The sequence below is a fragment of the Hermetia illucens genome, chromosome 2 (assembly GCF_905115235.1).
Source record: "Hermetia illucens chromosome 2, iHerIll2.2.curated.20191125, whole genome shotgun sequence".
Lineage (NCBI taxonomy): Eukaryota > Metazoa > Arthropoda > Insecta > Diptera > Stratiomyidae > Hermetia > Hermetia illucens.
The window spans coordinates 91,016,601-91,030,564 of NC_051850.1; the positions used below are offsets into that span (position 1 = coordinate 91,016,601).

Here is a 13,964-nt window from a genome sequence, read left to right on the forward strand (position 1 = left end):
TCACGTCCACTTGCCTATACCCGTACGTGTTTATGCGGGAGGAATTTGCTGCCGCAAGTTTGAGCGGTTGAGGGAAAAGTTGATGATGCTGGGGTACGGGAAGAACCGAAACTTCCGCACCCGTGTCGACGAGGTAGTTGCGCCCGCTGAGGGGGTCGAAAATAGTTAGGCGACGTGGCGCTGTGTTCTGGGTGGCCGCCGCCAAGACCCCCCGCGGACCTAGTTTTTTGCGGTAGGAGAGAATCTACACGGTAGCGTACATCTTGTCGCTTTATCCCCGAATCTGCGGTGGTACCAGCAAATCCCTTGGTCCGTGGACTGTCCTGACGACCTGCTACCTGATCGCCCTTTTCGGGTGGCAGACCGTGAGCGTGCTCGCGATCTGGCGCCCGAACGCTGAGCGTCCAACATCGCCCGCATCTCGGCCATACTGGCTGTTAAAGCAGCAATCTCGCGCCTCAACTCACCCACCTCATCCGACGGTGGTTGAACGGCCGCCAAGGTTGGGCGTACGTACACCTCCTGGACCTGGTCGGCCGTCGCTGCCAGTTCCTCCAAGGAACCGGAGACGCAAGCGAGGATCGCCTGGGTGCCCTCCGGGAGCCGACGCAGCCAGAGCGACTTGATCAGGTCGTCGCCGATCTTGCTCCCACCCAATTGCCTCATTTCACGAAGCAATTGGCTGGGAGTTCGATCACCCAACGTTAAACCCGCCAGCAAGTGGTCTAATTTTGCCGACTCGCTTGCCGACAGGCGCCTGATCAACTCGCTCTTGAGCTGCACGTACGATGTCGACTTCACCACGTCGGACACCAGAAGTATGGACTCTTCGTCCAGGCCGACCACCGCGTAGTTGAAACGTGTCGCGTCCGATGTGATGCCGGACATTTGGAACTGTGCTTCCAAATGCACGAACCACAGTTCGGGGTTCCGCCGCCAAAACGGAGGGACGCGTACGGCGAGGGCGGTCACTTGCGGGTCCGATGGGCCTGCTGCGTCTTTATTGTCAAAAGACATCTTGTTTCCCTAAAAGTACGAGATTGAGATGCAACCGCGGTGAGTTTATACTGACACGGCAGGCCGCACCCACAAATGCACGCACGAAACGAGAAAAAAAAAACGAAGCGGACGCTATCCAGCGCAGACCAAAAACACCACCAAAAATGGAGGACTCGCGATGCCAAACACCTCCACGCCGTCTCTTGCAGCGATTTCAAAATTTTTTATTACTATTTTTTTTAACTGAATAAATAAATAAATATTATATATAAATGAATAATAATTTCTCTTAAGTATAGCTCCTCGTCGGTGGCGCTGGTCGAGTTTGTCGGCTGTAGCTGCGGCGTTGGCGGTGCTGGGGACGTCCGTTTGTTGCTGTTGTTGATTGTTGTGGCACTGATGTTGTTGTTGTTGATACTGCTGTGGTGGCTGTTGCTGCTGCTGTTGAATTTGTGGTGGTTGTTGTTGTGCAGGAGGGCGTTTTTCTTTCTTGCTTGTGCTCCGACACGGGATGTGGATGGATTTCTATTACTTGACAATGGGAAATCATCTATGGCGCGAGTATAGTCCAGAGTATATTCAGCATCCGAATAATTGCATTCTTCTTCAGTTGGCTCATAGTCTCCATTTATGATCTCAAAACGTTTCTTGAAAATATCACGATGTCTTTCTTCCAAGCTGCGTTCCAATTCATAGACCTTACGATGAAATTCGGCATCAAGATGTGTTGTTATCAGTTGTAACTTTTGAAGGGCACGAACTTTTTTTTTAAAATCGGGGTCACCAATTAAGTATTTATTCAGTTTTATTAAAGCTATTGCATTATTGTCACTAAATTGTCTTTTATATACAAAAATATTTAATTTAATTCAAAAGAAAAATATTTGAAAAGCGAATCGTTTGAATTGACATAATCATAGAACTTATCTTTTTTTATATTATTTACAATTATTCTTTAATTTAAGATGAAATACAAAACCAAAACGACCATTCCGGTTGATGGTTGAGAACTGAATTACTTCTTGCTTCTCAAACGTTAGAGGCAGAAAAAGACGTCTCCCTTCATTTGTTTCTTTTCTGCCCCTAACTCATGGCACACTCGCCGGTCCTCCACTCCCGTGTCGTGATCCGCAAAGTGGATAGATCCGCGCCATCTATTCGTTGGCACTCGCAACATTCGAAATAAATTTCGAATGCCGCGAATCCTGCCGCGCCACAACATTATAAAGGAACGTATCCGAACGGTGGACAGTGACCTTTCTTCTTTCTGGCTTTTCATAGAGGGAAATTCACGCTTTCTCGAACGGCGCGAAAGGCAGTCCTTATAACGGTAAATGGAAGCATTTCCTGCCTGGATACGACGACGTTTGGTCAGAATTTTCTAAGGGCACCCGGTCAATTGGTTTCTTTATCGCCGATTATTATTAATTTGTATGTCGCGTTTTAGAAGTCCGGTCGGGTTAAACTACTGGGACAGTTTTGTAATTGGTTAATTGGCTTTGTTGACTGTACTCCAAAAATGGACACGAATGAGGAGGCGGCTAAAAATGAGAATGTTGTTAATGGTGCTGATACTGGAGCATCCAATGGCCCGCAATTTTGGTTTCTTTCTATTTCGTTGCGGCGATTTCCATGTTAAAGATGTTAAAGCCCGATTATCAAAAATGTTAACCAAATAATGGAAATCGTTGACTCCGACTGTGATATAAGCACTATTACGGTTGTCCAAATATATTTGGAACCATTTCAATAAAGCTGGATTCAAAAAGAAGCTCCTCGTATGGGAGGCGCATGAGTTACCAGCACAAAATATCATGGGCCGAGTTTCTAACTTCAAATTACAACTGAATTTCAACACAGCCAATCCACTTCTGAAGCGGATGGTGGCTGATAACGAAAAGTGAATTCCCTACTAAAACGTCAAGCGGGAATGGTTACATACGTCAATACTAATTCGTTGTTTTCAACAACACCTTAAAAACGGCTCCATAACTTTAAAGTCGAAAAGGGAACAAGACCATATTCCATATCAATATTTTTTAATAGATGGTTTATTGAGAACAGTTAGATATAGTTCATTAAATTAATAAAATTTATATTTCCATAGCATTTTTGAGTAATTACAGCTAGATTGGTTTAAAATAATTCATAAATCTACTCTACACTGCAACCTTCCGGCCCTGTGAGTTGGGATTTAGGAATACCACAGCATTCCCTTCATGTCAGAAGATGTGGGCTAATAACCTCAAAATTTTTAAATATATTGCTATCGAGGCGTCAGTAACACTCAGAATAGGGACCAACCTCCCTTCTAAGACGTTTCTAAAATGTGCAAACATTTCTCGACAAAACTTGACACTCTGAGTCTAAACGAATTGAGATAGACAGAACCCCTCCCCCTCTTGCAGCACTGTGCTTTTCGACTCTGAAAAGCTTAGTGGTAAGCAACTTTTACTCACGGCCTCAAGATCTGAGAGCTAATTTGAAGAGATGTTGACTGCGAGATTCCTTTCGGAATTGAGGAGCATCCAAATCGTGCAGTACAACGCAAAAACAGAGATTTCAGATATAAAAGGGAAGGAACAAACACAAGGCAAATTATTATTGTTATCAATGTATTCAAACGAAGTAAAGCCGTCGGTCTTGACGACCTTCCTGCGGGACTGCACGGTGCAGCTTCCGCAGAATTGTTGCTTCGCCCCATTTGTAAATCAGGGATCCGTCCCAGCGAATTGAAGAAAGGGATAATCACCTAGATTCTTTGAATCGAAGATATTAGCTAAAATTATCCTGGAGCGTATCAAGGAAAACCCCGAAAGCCTGGCCGACAGAGAGCATATCGAAGCGATATAAAATAGCACTAAATGTCTTATGTTTCTCTCAGAAGAATTTGAAGTCCAAAACGGAGTTTGCCAAAATTGCCTTCTTTCATCAAAGCTTTTTGATTTGGTTATCTAAGATATTATCCATGCTAGTTTGGCTGGAGAGGGTGATAAGCACTAAAAAACTAGGATTCTTGGTATGACTGAGCATCGTATTTTTCCAGTTTGCAATAATGAGTGTGTGTCCAAATAGCTGAGTGGTTAGAACACAAGGCGTAGATACAGGGTACGAAAGGTCGTGGTTCAAATCTCACTGGTGGCAGTGGGATTTGTATCGTGATTTGATGTCGGATACCAGTCGGCTCAGCTGTGAATGAGTACCTGAGTCAATTCAGGGTAATAATCTCGGGCGAACGCAATGCTGATCACATTGCCTCCTATAGGGTACTACAATTTTAAAGTATATCGTTACGGTCTTCAAGGAAGTGCTCTAACACACTTCAAGGCCCTGACTCAATTAGATTGTTGCGCCAATGATTATTATTATTATTAATGGGTAGAAGATGGCAATCGTTGATCACTTTGTATATCTAAGAAGCGTTGTTCCTTCTGCTTTAAAGTACTGCAAAAAGTTTCTAATCAGAGAGCAGTTGGTAAGGAACACAACATATCGCAGTCCGATTCCAAAACACAAAGCCCGCTGCACGAAAGGAGGGTTACGGACATCCGAGGAAATGAACTGAGGTCCATAACCGTCGGCGTGTCCGTATTTTTTGAAAAGATCCGTTTAAAATTCTGTGCACATGTCTCAGATTAGGACCACAACTCGATGCCCGCTACCATTCTTTCTTGCAACGGGGTTCGTGTTACAGATTCGGACTGCGAGATATTGAGTTTCTTAGCAACTACTCTCTAACTAGAGCATTTTTGTACCACTTTAAAAATAAAGGGCTTCAGCTTCTCGGCCCATTGTTTTGTAACAACACAGTAAGTCAACAATAAACTAAGAAAATTATTTTCAGTACGCTTTTCTTTTCTTCCGGCCAGAAAATGGACGAAAATGGACGAAAATGGCAATAATGAAATTGGTTACTTTATGACAACTTTTTTCATGGAGATTACATATCTAATTCTATATAGATACACAACAAAATCGTATACAACTTATAGCATAAAGATTCAAAATATATTCGTTTTTCAACAGAAAACATCCTTCACACTTTAAGCACGTTTTTTTCCTCCACTATACGAATATGGATATGCACACAAATTATCATCAACGGATTGCCATTGCATACTTTCCGGGCTGGATCATCCTTATCCATGGTGTTGCTCATAGATTTTCTCGTTATATAGGCTACGGTATCATCCAGCCTCGTGTAGGGAGCCAAAAATTCTTCGGAGGATTCTTTTATCGAACGCAGCCAAAAATTTGCAATTTTCCTTGCTAAGAATACATGAGGGCTGGCAAGATCATTGTCTTGTCCAGTAAGAGCTGACCCTATGGTGAGAGGTTTCGACCTGAACAGTTTTTGTAAGCTGAAATAGGCTCTGTTGGTTGCAATCGTGCGCGAATTTCATTGTCGTAACTATTATCGGTTGCGATTTTTAACCCTCGGTCTCAAAGTTGTAGTACCCTATCTTTATTAATTGAAGTTGTTGTTTTTTTAATGCTGATGTTGCCACCGTGTACTTCCATTGCCTTCATTATAGTGCAGCCAAAGATCTCACGCCAATCTGGACTAAAAAATATGGTGCCTCTCGCATAAACATCAGCACTACGGATCTACGTGTTCCAAAGCCGGGTCAAAGAGGACGCCCGATAGAGCATCCCCTTGCCTTAGATCGTTGTTGATGTTGAAAGATCTCGAGAGTGACCCTGCTGTTTTTATCTAGTTTCACACTTCACCTTCAGAGTCAGCATAGTCAGTCTTATCAATTTCATTGGGATATCAACTTTCTTCATGGCAGCGAACAGTTTTACCTTGCCTGCGTTAGGCGGCCTTGAAATCGATAAAAAGGTGGTGTAACTGATGACCATATGCCAATAGTTTTTTTACTGCTTGCCGCAGAGAGGAAATTCTGCCCTATTGCTGATTTGCTTGGAGTGAAGTCTCTTCCAGGGAACTGGGCAAGGGTTACTGCTGGCTCTTCACATTTACCAGGAGACTCACTCGTAGACAAAATTAAAATATCCGTACTATCGGCGAGACGGCTAATCAGAATGAACGAGTAAATTAGGGTGTAATGACCGTTGCCCAAGAGCGATTTTGGATTTCTTACCTCATCCAAACCCTAGCCAGGAAGGCGACAAATAGTCGCAATAGTATGCATATTTGGAAAAAATTAATTTTTCCAATAAAGTTAAGGGAAACGGTTTTAGATTTTTTATTTATATTAACATAACTTTACTTAAAGGTTCTAAATGCAGGTTTTTGTTAATAAGAAATTATCTGTTAATGAAAAAATGATACCTTGACAAGGAAGGCCAAGTTGTAAAATGATGCGCGACAAATATGGAGGTAAACAGTCACCTACGCGCAGGATTACAATCAAACTCTAAGCGGGGAAGGATATACGAAAAAAATCTTTATAAATTAGTAATTCGTCTTAGTGAAAGCCGATTTCCCCGCGCTGTGTTTCATTCATTTTCTCTTCTCCGCTGATAGTGAACCGTGGTTGCCTTGTATTCCATATTTATTTTAGTTCGAGTGAATACTGCTGAATGTTCTGAATCCAGCTAGTGATAAACAAGTCGGGAAACCGGAAGCTGGGCGCTTCAGGTATGAAAGGTTTTGTTCGCTTCTCCTGTGAGTATATTTAAGTGTAGAACTATCCCATTTGTACGTAGCCCGTTATGTATATGCATTTAACAGGTCAGAATTAGTACTTCGGGTTGTAAATTTACACGGTAAAGACAACTTTGAGCTACGGTAACTTTGTTACTAATAGTATGATTTTGATCAAACTTAGGGATAATATGCTTCATATTATATTGTATACTACTACCAACTTTTATAACTCTGGGATAGACTTAAGGGAGGTTTTACTCAATTTCCGCAAAAATATGGGAATATACTATATATTATACTATATATTATTATTAACTTAATTTGAACAGATATCGATATGGAGAGTATTTTCAGTCCTGGACACCATATAAGGGCAGCTTTTTTCGATTGGGTAGTTTCTGAGAATGGGTCTATTAAAGAAATCATCACTTTCCATGCCTCCCACTCCCCGCCTTTTTAACAGATCTCAAAACTAAGTCCGGCTTCGAAAAGTACTAATCGAGACCTTTCATTTGATACCCCACATGACCATATTTGATGAACAAAATGTTTACACCTCCTTTTTATGGGGACCCCCCCCCCAAATCTCAACGTAGAAGGATATCACTTGTATGTCTGGGCGTCCACAGTTCCCACCTTCTCACCAAATTTCGTGTCTATCGGTATAGCCGTTTCTGAGAAAAGCGCGTGTGACAGACAGACAGACAGACAGACGTATTCAAATTGGGAATCATATCATCACTTCTAAGCCTCCCATCAAATACTTGGGAGGTGATAGACTGGATGCTTAGCTATAAGCAACACGTGCAGTATGTTTATGATAAAGCATCCACTGCGAGTGTAGCCCTGGCAAGGATGATGCCGGACATGGAAGGGCCACGGCATGTTTCCAGGTTGCTTATAGCTAGGGTAGTGTGTTCGATCCTATCCTATCTATGCAGCTCCAGTTTGGAGAAAGGCATTGCAGGTTGCATTTAACACTAACAAACTGAGTTCAGTCTATAGAAGAACAGGACTGTCTCAGATGATGCAGCATTCGTCATCTCTGGAATGATGCCCATTAACATCTTGGCAGATGAGATGACGAATATATATAATGCGCAGTCTATCTCTCCTTTATCGCAGATGAAGAACGGCGAAAGAGAGAGATCTCTAAATAGATGGCAAGAGCGTTGGGAACGCTCGGGAGAGGGTCGATGGACACACAGATTCATCCCTGCCATCAAGGAGTGGTTGGAGAGACGCACCGTGAGATTAGTTATAATCTTACTCAGTTTCTCACGAGGCATGGTAGATATTGCAAACAAAACCTTAGAAAGCACTATCATGCTATTGTTGAGTACCAAAATAACCCCGCAAAGAATCGAAAACCTCTTGAAAACATGACAAGTTATGTATGTCTGGACTAGTAATAAAAAGACTGATTATGGTGACAACTCACAAAATATACATATGCATTTGCATGTATCATATATATATATATTATATCAGACAAAACTGAAAAGAATTGAGCCCATGACTGCTCACTCAAATCATTATTGCGGTAAGGCAAACGAACCTGATAATTAACTTAATTTGTGAGATTATACAAATTAGGAAATGCTGCTAAGATGGATGGTCGAGCGCAGCGCTACATGCTAAAAGAAAGAAAGAAAATCTGCTTGGAAAAAAACTATTCCCGACATTTAGCAAGTTTGAAATAATGCATTGAAAATATGAATATCAAGCAGTTCAAAATTATAGTTGTCATAACGTTAATAAGCATGGGTTGTACTGTACTGTATATACTTCTGTGTACACTTATGTGATTCAGGATGTATTTAGGTAAATATCGCTTGTGCCGATAACATTCACTCCTGTCCCTTTAAGTTCAGGTGAAAGAATACATTCAAACTCTTCCCTGCTTGTCGTAAAGTGCGACTAGAAACGACTGGATTAGAGCGAATTGAAATTATAGGGGTCTAGAGAGCACTCGCCTCCGTTCTATGGTATTCTACTTTTATATTGTGATAAGCCGTAGTAGATACGAATCCGATATTGGAATACTGCTAACACTACAAGACACACTCTCACGAAATGTGAACTGGTTCCAGAAAGTATGATGACGACACTGCACAATTTAGTCGAACTTGTAACGAAAAGGCACAGTCCAGGCGAACATAACAAAAAAAGTATAAAAGGTGCCATTGATTATATCATGATAAAAGATAGTTTAAGTAATTGTCTTCGGGATATTTGAGACCATATCAAAGGAAGAACTAACTTGGGTAGGTACCCAACACGTGAACGTGTTGATTAGAATACGCAAGTTGCAGTGGATGGGTCACATATTAAGTTTGTTTATCTCCTGTCTACTCCTTTGGAGTATAAGGCATCCATATAGTCAGACTCACTTTTAATGCTGTGCAAGTGATAAGCTCACAGCAGCGAGACCAACTCAAGGCATTCAACACGACTAAGAGTCGTAACCATGTAAATTCCCAAGCACGATATGGAAGGAGCAAATATTATCTTCAAAACTAAGTTTAAATCAGAGTCTATATAACTGTTATGTTCAAAATATAAAATGCTGTCCTTATAGTGAGAATATCTAGAAACAATGTACAAGATCATATCTGGTTTTAATACCATATTCTTTAACAACAACATATTAACTAACACAATTGTAAATTTTGCAATTAGACAAAGGGGCTGATTTGCTCGCGAAGATTCATCATTGAGTCGAGCGTCAATCCAAGGTACCAAATCTTTGGTTTTGACACGCCGATTTTTTTTAGCGCAAGGCTGAAAAAAATAAGTAGTCATCTATTTGCTTCCCTGAAGTATTAATATGCCAACTTGATTTGTACCTATCCAACAGTACGCCCGAGAACAAGTGCTGCAACATCATCTGCTTCACCGACTAGGCGCGACTCTTCTATCGTGTCGAGTCTTACCAGACTATTGTAAAAAGCGTTCCAAAGTTCCGGCCCTGGGATCCGTGCGCTACCCCGACGTGACCTCCATCACCTTCTAACCATCTAGCGCCTCAAAGAGCAGGGAGCAGCTTTTCAGATCATCACTTAAGTGAGTACCACAGAGTATCGTCCCTGTGCTGCAAGTCCGGCATCGTCTCATTCGCTGCTAGGTAGACACTGAAAACGTTATCCCTGAAGAGCAAATCCAAACAAAGTCAATCCCTCGACCTTGGGTAAGATCCCTACTGCAAGTACTACTACTGTTCACTAATAAGCAATAAATCGGCATTTGCCTCCGCAGTGCATATTGATTAATAGGATGTAGGTGTTGATAACTGCATCCTAGCTCTTTCCAACCCTGCTCTGAAAACTGGACAACACCTCGAGCCCGCAGTACATGCAATGCTCTTATTAGACATGTCACGATCATTACAGAAAACAAAACTCTCCTTTTCGTTACAAGTATTCAGTTTATGGCACATCTGGCGGAATTTGCAGAATGCTGCTTTCCTGTTGGCTCCACAGACTCACATCCTACTTACTACCCAATCAAAATTGATTTGTTGATTTGTTGAGAAATTTCCTCGTGTTCGAGGATTCGCAGAGGTGATACCAATCCGGGCATTGGTTACCTCTGGACTTTTGCGCTTGCTGGACTCTTCCACTTTGGCCGTTTTGTGAGGCAGTGAAGGTTTCGGGTTTCTAGAGAGCATGTGAACTCTAAACTAGAAACCAGAACTTTCTCTCCCAGTAGCTACTTGACCGCCGCACAGAACGTACATTTGTTTCTCTTCGGACGTAATTCACCGAGGACCCCGCCACCCTTCGTTTTCGGAATGAAAGTCACTTCTGCTCCGCAGTCCTTCCACTTCCTTTTGGAAGGACAATCGACTGCGCTCCCACTCGGCTTAAATTTGAAGGTATCAAGTTTCGCATTTTCGTGTGGCGAAATCGACAGTAAAGAAATTGGGAACTGTGAACCTGGGCGAAAAACCCGGATGTTCAGAATTTCTTACCAAAACAGGTTTGGACCACACCATACGCCACTTGCTGCGCCATTTATGATTATTGTAATTAGAAAGATCGCCCTTCAGATTTTGATTATCGGTTTAGAAATAAGTAGCTGGAGATTATCTATGTCTAAACATTACAATTCAAGTAAGTCGTTCTGAATCATATCATCATCATCACTAAGGTTAGAAACCAGAAACGTTGCCTACCATAGTATCGAAAATCAAAATAGCATATTTTTAGATATGTTACTACAGCAAATAAAAGATAGTTTCAAAACAATTAATTTCTGTTTCGTCCATTTGATCTCCAGTAGCTACGCGTTGAAGTTTTACTACGTACACACAGTCACACCTGGAGGTTCTTTCCAAATATGTAGTTACTTTTTACTATAATATTTGGGGACATTAACCCCGATAGCGGGTGATGAGATGAAAACTACTAATCGAAGACCAAAAGGGGATTAATATATTACACAAATGTTATCTTCAATGAAACTACTTTTATAGGACCATTAAACAAGACGCAAAGCCTTCATTAACTGAGATATCTCTTAACTGTCGTTAAGAAATCAAGATCACGCGAGGTCTCACACAATAACTGCACCAACACCGTCGCATTCCAGATAAGGGACAAAAACAATAGCTGATTTCAGGAGAACGTCATATACACAACAGTCTTCGTAAACGCTCGTCTACAAAAGCTTCCATATACACCGAAAAGCCAGACTAAAAACACCGACGGTCGAACAATTTTTGGATATATGATTAACACACATAAGTGGCACCTTGTAGAAAATCAACGTCAATATTCATTTCCATGCACTGGCAGCATCTATTTGCGCTCAACTCGTTAAACCTCGCTTCAACCGTACGATCAGTAAACCATGACGATCAAAACACTTTCAGTCACCCTGGAGGCACGGGTGCTGCACTTGGCCTAATCTGAGGTGACTGCCTACCCCACTAGCAACTAATTCTGTTGGCAAAATCTCCAATTAACACTAACCTCTCTAATCAGTTTGTTATTGCTTGTCAAATATTTGGCTCAATTAAGGACGCACTTCGCCACTGGGTCACACAGGCATAGTTTGTGCACTAGCTGGCAGGGACCTTTTCTGTTTCAATTCTTTACTACTTAGGCACTCTGATCAATTAACTAATCCATAGTAGTACGAGAGCACAGAAAGTCGTTAATTTCGCTGGACAGTTCAAATCACGGAACAATTAAAGGAAACCAAAATGCCACAAATCGGAGTTGCATGAATACTCTGCACAAAAATCACTTGGAAAGAGCATTGCACCGACATTAAAAAGTATTATTTCCGCATCCAATCCAACCGCAATTCATCTTCTCAGTGGCCCCGAATGAGATGTAACCGACGATCTTAGTTAGTAGAGGGTAATACAATTGCTACTATTTTGGATTCATCAGGGGCTCCTCAACGTATCTAGTAACTACTTCAATTTTCTTAGTCTAGCGGGAAACTAGTAGCAAATACGAGTACGTACTTCTGTAAGTGTGCTCCGACAGCGACTGGAATAACTGAAGCAAATGCGATGGTAAACACCGAGCTGCAAAGTGTAAATAACTGGAATCCACTCAATTGTTAAATAACTAAAATTTGCAATTAATCTGTAACTTCACTTTTATAGATTTGGACATAAAAACTGAGCGACACTTTTCACGGCCAACGACCATACCGGATCGAAATACGCTATCGGACCGAGTACTGTACCTTGCGGTGACAAAGTTGGACGTGAAATGCGATAGATGGCGAAGCTGCGAACGAGTTTTATGCAACCGAAATCCTCTACGCAAGTAGGTGCTAAGTGGTTTCTTATTGAGGCAATTTCGGGCAATTCTGCAGAATTCATGACGCGCATTGTTCAGAGATAAGTAGTGGATTTGTATCTAGACGACACGGTGCGACACCTTCGTTCAACTTTTCATCCACGCGAAGTATGTGGATATATTAAAAGCCGCACAATTTCAGATACGTTCTGGGGCTGGTTCCCTGCACTTTTCGGTAGATTGGAAAGATGAAAATAAGCGTGCAGTGCATTTCATAAGACTGAACCAAGGAAAATTCCGCTAAAGCTTTCTCTAAACCGCTCAACATCCCAGCATAAAGAAATTCTCACGACATATATGGCAGATCGACGAAGACAGGTGAGCCGCTATCGTGATTGAATGGTGAATAGAGTGGAAATTTACCATTTTCCATCGCTTCTAGGCCTAAACTTTGTAATGACTACAAGTTGGAAACTCTACCAATCTCTCTATCAGAGAAGGTGGTTTGGTTTGAATGCAGCTACGTACTATGCACCTGACTTGGCTATCTACCTTTGTACCAGGTTTGAGTCAGATGCAAAAGCGCATGTGCGGTCACTATATCTTTATGTTATGCATAATTAAGTTCGTAGTAAAGTGCATTCAGTAAAAAGTACAAGTGGCAATGTAGATCGCGCTCAAATGTTATTCAATATAGAATTGATACCTAGATACGCTTTTTTGAAAATTTCAACGGTTCTAGCTGATTACCCAAAGCGTAAAGTTGAATTTGTGCTCAACAAACTGAAAGAGCACACTCAAATCCAAATGACACAGAATAATGAAGAAAAGAAAAATTGAGGACACGGAGTATCAACTGCATGATAATGCCGTTTTCTTGCCAGCCAATGTTTTCGGAAACAAATCAGAAACAAGGACCTAAACAAACGAGGGTGTTCTTTTGATCTAGAACTGACGGTTTTGAAACATTCCCTCAAAATCAGCTTTTGGAATACGATTGAAATTACATAAGCACGAATCAAAACGGTAAGCTGACATGATAAAATATGCTATCAAAACATTGCATGGTGATTCCAAGCCTACTGAGTCACTACTATTAGTATGATAGTTTCCTAAATCAAACAATTATCGTTGTTCTTTATTTGAAGGAAGTTTCAGATTACGAATGACTGTTCCATTTTCACCAAGCTAAAAACTGACTTTACAATGACGTGACCGTGAAAGTATGTTGCTTTTCAACTAGTCCGGTCCGCCATTAAGTAAATGGCGGACTTAGGAATCGCTCGATTCTTAAACAAAATTTTAGTTTTTAACATCACAATGGTTTTAACATAATCAAACAACCATGATACAAGAAATCGTTATTAAGATACATAGATTCAAATAAGTGGGAAACTAGGAGCGCAGTAGTAACAAAATTGTCGATTTTTTATGTAAGTTTTAGCCAGCAATGCAATTGTCGCCCCTCCTTGGTGTATGACCTACTCGCAGCCAAGTTCGCCTTTCGAATACAGCGCGTTCGAGTACTACGCCGGTGCGCCAACCAAGTTCTTCGTTTAAGATAGTATCAGGTCCGCGTACTCTGATGA

The 13,964-nt window shown here is 41.4% G+C and overlaps 1 protein-coding gene and 1 long non-coding RNA gene across 7 annotated transcripts in view; one reads left to right on the forward strand and one right to left on the reverse strand.

The window, feature by feature from the left end:
* Positions 1-13,964, reverse strand: part of LOC119649630 (proton-coupled amino acid transporter-like protein CG1139) — a 246,042-nt gene that overhangs the window by 40,179 nt on the left and 191,899 nt on the right. Inside the window, exon 1 of one of the 6 annotated variants that reach the window (XM_038051870.1) lies at positions 12,093-12,275. The exons of 4 other annotated variants lie outside the window; for them this stretch is intronic. The gene's annotated coding sequence lies outside the window, so the exon portion shown is untranslated. Of the gene's footprint in view, positions 1-11,589; positions 11,997-12,092; positions 12,276-13,964 lie in introns of those variants that run through there. One more of the 6 variants, XM_038051874.1, reaches the window with a different exon arrangement.
* Positions 12,463-13,086, forward strand: LOC119649632. The gene is made up of 2 exons (XR_005249164.1): positions 12,463-12,753; positions 12,818-13,086. It is a non-coding gene; the product is annotated as an uncharacterized LOC119649632 (long non-coding RNA).